The following is a 7,206-nucleotide window of genomic DNA, read 5'->3' on the forward strand; positions in this document are numbered from 1 at the left end:
ATAACCATAGCATCATTATAAGGAGACCGCGGAAATTGTATATAACCAAATATAATATTGAGCGAGTGGATATCAAATATGAGAGGTATTGAAAATTAATTATCAACAGACTCACAATTATCAGTGTAATAATAATCCTCACCGCTACCTGTAATAATAATATTATTGGTGAGGGAGTTGATGATAATTGAATTCTACTAATTAATACAAGATTCAATAAATTTTCAAATATTCCCAAAGTATTTCTACGGTGAAATAGAAATGAACAAGTAATTATGAAATCTGATTAATTATTAAATATTCCGATCGGATTTTCGTTGAATAATCAACGTGAAATTTATAATTTGAGACGTTCTCAGATTTCAACATTCATTATCAAAATTATTACGTAGTAATTTATAATGGGAAACGATATTTTCAACTTGTTCAGAGGAAACTGATGAACTTGATAGCGTATTAATTAATCAAGATGGGTTGATTATTTATTTGGTTTCAGTAACTGATATTTTGATTTTAGAATGGTTGATCTCGTTTATTTTGTAGGGAAGGTCGAGTCCACTAATATACTAATTTATTAATAGAGAGAGAGAGAGTGATAGGATGTAGATCAGTTTACGGTGGTTCGGAACTCATCTAGAACTGTGGGTTTGTTTCATCCTCAACTATTGGTTGATCATGCACAACACGAAATCATAAATTAGCATCATCGAATTACATTTTTCATAAATAAATTGTGTTATTATGTTTGTTATAATAAATTGCCTGCGGAGTAAAAATCCAAGTCAATAGACTAAAAAATTTTAAAAAGAGTTTATACTACAGCTTTCTTGCTGCAGAGGCTTACTACAGTGTTATCGATTTCTGTGATAGCTGGTAGATTGATTTTCACGAGATTTGGAACAAAGTAGGTTCATGGAACAAAGTAGGAACAAATTCGATTGCACTATAGGTCTCATTCTTTGGAAAACTCGCTGAACGACATTAAAGGGATAATTCATCCTTGGAAAACAGATGATAATTTCGTCGTCTCTCGATAACAGAAGATGCGTGTGCCTGTATGGGAGAGAGACAGAATTATTTCCATCTGTGTAATCATAATCAATCAGCGAGAAATTTTATCTAGCTAGACAATTTAATCGATTTGATCAACAATAATCTGATTTGTTGTCATGACATGATAATCCTCCTAAACTAGAGTATATCATAATTTTCAAAGTTGGTCATTATTATTTGACAATTTCAAGTGATTAGTGAGTGTTATTTCGTTATTCAATTTGGTTTGTATATAATCTGAATTATATATTTTTTTCAAATGTTTGAATAGAAAATTGAATCTGAATTCAAGTGTATGGAACATACTTTTCTGGACTATTTTTGTAGTGTATAAATCAAAATTCGGGAAAGAAACAGTTTTGGGCTGTGCCTGTTAGTACTTCCCCAATCATTTTAAAAGAATTGTGCTCGGTTTATCAAAAGTCAATAAATAAATAACGAGCGAAGCTTGGTGTCCCGATATTAATTAATAATTCAGGCTAAAATGCACCTCCAGTGCAAACATACCTGTCATCAAATTTTTGGTTGGGATCGATTTAGTATGTTATTTTGAGCACAAAATCACAAAAATTAAACAGCGGTCACTATGGTTTTTAAAATAAACTAAGTTCAAAGTAGCACAACTTTACATGCATTCAACCTATAAGTAGCTAAGGTTAGGAGAAGCTTTAGGTTAGGAAAAGCTTTAGGTTAGGAAAAGCTTTAGGTTAGGAAAAGCTTTAGGTTAGGAAAAGCTTTAGGTGAGGAAAGCTTAGGTTAGAAAAAGCTTTGGGTTAGGAAAACTCAGATTAGGAATATCATAATTTGATGATTTCAATAATCAAAATGGCTGCTACTCATAGGTTAAATGCATGTAAAATTGTGCTACTTTGAACTTATTTTAAAAACAATAGTGACCACCGTTTAATGTTTGTGATTTTGTGCTCAAAATAACATACTAAATCGATCCCAACCAAAAACTTGTTGACAAGTATGTTGGCACTGGACGTGCACTTACACCATAATTCATTAGCATTTGAATGATTGCAACATCTCAGAAATTTCCATCCCTATTTCAAATATAAACTCTATGTCGATGTTCAACTGTTTATTGTATTGTATCACATGTATTATATAATGTCTTGAATAAATTGATATCTTATCTGATCTTATCTCATATCATCTTATCGTTGAATATATTAGGTTGAAATCAAACTAATAGGCTACATGCTGGGATCTGAAGTTGGGGAGACAGTCCCACACACCGTGAACTTATGGCTTGCTAGGCTCAAATCTTCAAGTCAATGCATTTAGTCGTCCTCTATGTAACAAAGTTGAAAGAAACTAGTACCTATAAAATGAACTGAAGTCTTATTCAAGGGAAAAAATCTGGTGTGGCGCACTAACACAACTTTTCTTGCCGTTATAAAAATTGATCACCTGACACTAGTGTTCACGCGCATCTCAAGTCTACTATTCAAAGATCTGAGCCAGCAGGTGACAGGACAGTAACGCTGTAGACACACGAGGTCTGCAATCTCTTCATAGTGAATGATTTGATAGAATCAACAGTTGCCAACAGTTTGCAACTGAATAATCACATTTTCTCAAATTGCATTCTCTTCAAGCTTATTTTCAATTTTAGGTGAAAATGTTACGGATCATTAATTGGAAAGATTATCATGCTCAATCTTTTTCACTCGAATTTTTTCGTCGAAATTATATCTGAGACCTGATAATTGGAAATCTTAAATCAAACTTTGCATAGATGTGGCGGAGCTCCTGAAATTTTTACAGATCTGGGACTTGTGGCAGTTGATAGAACTTATCAATTACTATTCTAGATGTGAATTTGATCAAAATCGTTGGAGCCATTTTTGAGAAAATCGCGAAAAACCCTGTTTTTGACAACATTTTCGACATTTTAGCCGCCATCTTGAATTGCATTTGATCGAAATTGTTCGTGTTGGATCCTCAAGTGTAGGGACCTCAAGTTCCAAATTTCAAGTTATTCAACTGAGAGATGAGATATCGTGTACACAGACGCACATACACTCATACACACACACACACACACACACACACACACACACACACACACACACACACACACACACACACACACACACACACACACACACACACACACACACACACACACACACACACACACACACACACACACACACACACACACACACACACACTCACACACACATACAGACCAATACCCAAAAACCACTTTTTTGGACTCAGGGGACCCCTCGAAACGTATAGAAATTTGGAAATTTGGACCTTAATTTTTCTCGGAAAGCAATACTTTTCTTACCCATGGTAAAGGGCAAGGAAAGTAAAAATTGACAATTCAGTTCATGGTTCGACGAGTCTATTATCATCATGAACTGATTTCCAGACAGCATTTACATGTCAGTTCTCAATTGTTAACTTATCACTGAATTGTGACTCCAACATCAACTTTGAAATCGATTTGGATGAACCGTTAACAAAACGGAGTTTCCCTGGTGACGTAAGAACATCAGCCAATGAGAGCAGGTTGTGGGCGTGGACTGGTGTAGAGTACTCGCTCGTTATTGGTGGACAGAGGGAGGCGGTGTAGATCTCCCAGCTGACGTTGAATTTGATATCCAGAATGATAGAATTATATTATTGGAGATTCACAAACAATAATGTTGCAAAATAATGAACCATATTAAGGTCCAGTTTCATTTCAGACTAAGAGGAAGTAATGCCGACCGCATTTAAATGGTATAAGGTACAGCCAAAGAAGAAGAAGAAGAAGAAGAAAAAGAAGAAGAAGAAGAAGAAGAAGAAGAAGAAAAAGAAGATGAAGAAGAAAAAGATTAAGGTCCAGTTTCACAAAAGCCGGTTGAATTTTAATCATGATTAAATTCAATGATAACCAATCAGAGAAGGCTTCTTGGAAAGATAGCTTATCATGAAAAGATAGCTTCTCTGATTGGTTCACTTGGCATTTAATCGGGATTAAAAGCTGACACAGTCTTCTGTGCAACCAGGAGTGTATGTTAATCACATTTATAGAATCTGAATTATCATGCTCCACTCTTACTGAATCTCAAGCTGACAACACAAATAGAAGGAATATTTATATATAAAATAGAATTTAGTACCCTTTTCTGAAATAATTAATGAAATAAAAGATTAAAGGGCCGGTTTCCGAGCTCGAGATTTGGGTAAGTTCTGGAAGTTCTTAGAAGATTTGTTTTTGTAGAGTATGAATTCTGGGCTACTAATTTTTATTGATAGAATAGAATCATAGTATCTTTATTTTTAAATTTATTTTCTTCGGGTTTTAAAAATAAACATATAACTCAAATTGAAATGTTCATTTAAAATTGATTTTTAGAACCTGAAGATGGTGTGCATCACCGAGACTTGGTTCCGGTTGCACAACAGCCGTTTCAATTTTAACCGTGATTAATTCTACAAGAACTAATCTAAGAAGCCGTCTTTTCAAAAACGCCTTCTCTGATTGGCTCTCATGAAATTAATCACGGTTAATATTTAACCGGCTGTTGTGCAACCGGGCCTAGTAGTTATAAATAATTTGTATTTAAAGGGCCGGTTTCCGAGCTCGAGATTCTAGACTAGATCTAGACTCTAAACAGCTGGAGTCAGAAAATTGGCTTTCCAAAACGGGGCGTAGTCGCAGTTTTTATGATAATCTTTATTTTCTCATTTCTATAATTGGAAACGTTTTTCCCTGACGAAATGAAACATTCCTAAATAATTCAAAATTGCTGATAATCTACACTATTTTCTCTTTATTTTATTTTGTGCTCAATTCTCTAGTTTAACGAAATTTGATTTAATTGTGGACTGCGACAACGCCCCGTTTCGGAAAGCCAATTTTCTGACTCCAACTGTTTAAAGTCTTGAACTTAGCTAATTCCTGAGCTCGGAAACAGGCCCTTTCAATCCTAATAATATTAAGCGGGCAATTTCTGTATTTATATATCTGGTTATTTTTTAATCTTGTTATTTATGTTTAACGGATCTCGAAAACGGCTCTAACGATTTTCACGAATTTGGAACATAGTAGGTTCATGATAATATCAATTATGATAATATCATAATCTTCATATTATGAAGATTCAAATTGCTCTAGGGAATCATCCTTGAGAATGCATCCTTAGGAAAACTCGCTGAACGACATTAAAAGGATAATATTCATCCTTGGCTGAAACAGCTGTGGATAGTAAAAAAGTGAGTATGTGAAAAATCAAAATATCGCATCCCCGAAATTCATAAGATGACGTATAGCCAGCTGTGAAATATAAACACGATTATTTTAGAGAATTGTCTTCTGTTTATCAATAAATAAAAATAACGAGCGAAGCTCGGTGCCCCGATATCACAAATTATAACAACTAGTCTCAGTGATCCACACCATCTTCAGGCTCTGAAAATAAATTTTAAATTAACGTTCCAATTTGAGTTGAACGTTTTCTTAAACCTGAAAAAAATCGAAAATAAAGTTACTATAATTCTATTTTATGAAATGTAATAGTGTGATATTGACTGGGTATTATTGTAGTTGTTTGTGCGCATCTTATATTATTTTTCAGGTTTTTGAACTGAAAATGAACTTTGATTTCACTGTTTGTTGAACCCTGCGTTTTTAGTGTGAGAATTGACTCTGTTTTTTTTTGAATTTGCTAACTTGTTGCTTAGTTGTCGAAATTAAAGCATTTTTCAAATGCAGTTTCAATTTCTTGTCGAAAAAGCTACTGTATTTGGGAATTGTACGACCATTGACCTTTTGCAGCTTTGGCTTTTCCACTGGAAGTTATGCTCAACGCTCGTGGAGGGGGAATAATTTTCAGTGAAAAGGCCACAGTTCGAATTGAGACATAACTGGGAAAACATGTAACGGTGTGCGAGCCTCGGTCCTCTGATTGGGCCCATTTCCCATTCAGAGGGACAAATTGTTGAGTTTTCAGTTATCAGTAATTTTTATCTAGTTGAATAGGAAACCAAATTTTATAGAGTTAGTAGGAGTAGAATCAGGAAATTATTTGTGCGTGTAAGTTCAAGTTTAGTGAGTTTTATTAAAGCGTATGTGAGTGTTTCTGAAGAGTCCAAGTTTGAATATTGTGAAAATGGTGAGTGCCGAACTTTTGTTGTTTTTCTTATTAAGCTCATAATTCAATTTCATAGAATGACCAAGGCCCAAATTTAAATGCAGCAAGTTAGCAGGTTCCAAAAATGTATGGATTGGATTAATTGAATATACCTTCTTTTTCTGAATCAGTTACTGAGTAACTCTGTTGGAAAATTTGACATGATTTCTATTGATTCGTTAATGAGTTCAATAAACCAGGAGTTGAATTTTATAAGTATTTTTCATTGAAGTTCCTGGCTTGTAGTTACTATAGTTGCAAGAATAGGTTACAATGATGATAATCTGTGCATTTGAATGAACGAATCCACTAAGAGCTCCCAACCAATGAAGGATTCAAATACCGGTAGATGATTTGATAGCAGTAAACTTTCGCCAATATTATAGAAAAGAAGAAACAACGCCCCTCCGTTTACAAAATAAAAATTAGTAGCCCAGAATTCATACTCAACAAACCAAATCAAATTTATTCATGAAAAACAAATACATTACAAATTAGAATACTATAACAATTAAAACAATGAAGATTCATGCATTGAATGATTTCCTTATAGGCAAATATGATTCAATGAATAAATATACACCCCACTGTAGATTATATGTGTTGGGGTAAACACAAAACGAATCTTCTTTGAAAGGAAACATCAATATCAATGCTGAGAACATAATAATTCAAACCGGAAGACGCACAAAAACATAATCCAAAGTGAGAGATTTATCGTTTCTCCCGTATTATAATCAGATAAACAGTATCACTGTCAGGTCTTATCAATATCCTAGGAGCGTTTCTTTCTCAAACTATGCTTCTATCTTGATGAGATGGCATTTGGCAGGTTTATAGGAATTGATATCAAAACAATAACAGAAATCCGGAACTTATTCGATTCTAAGCAATAAATTCTGGAAAAGGGTCGGTTTTGTAGGGAAAATGTGATGAAGTTGTGATATTGTTTGCCATTCAGACAGGAAGCTTTCAATGTGATTGTGAGATTCACAAAAATCTGGCATCTTTG

This window comes from Nilaparvata lugens, chromosome 11 (genome assembly GCF_014356525.2).
Source record: "Nilaparvata lugens isolate BPH chromosome 11, ASM1435652v1, whole genome shotgun sequence".
NCBI lineage: Eukaryota > Metazoa > Arthropoda > Insecta > Hemiptera > Delphacidae > Nilaparvata > Nilaparvata lugens.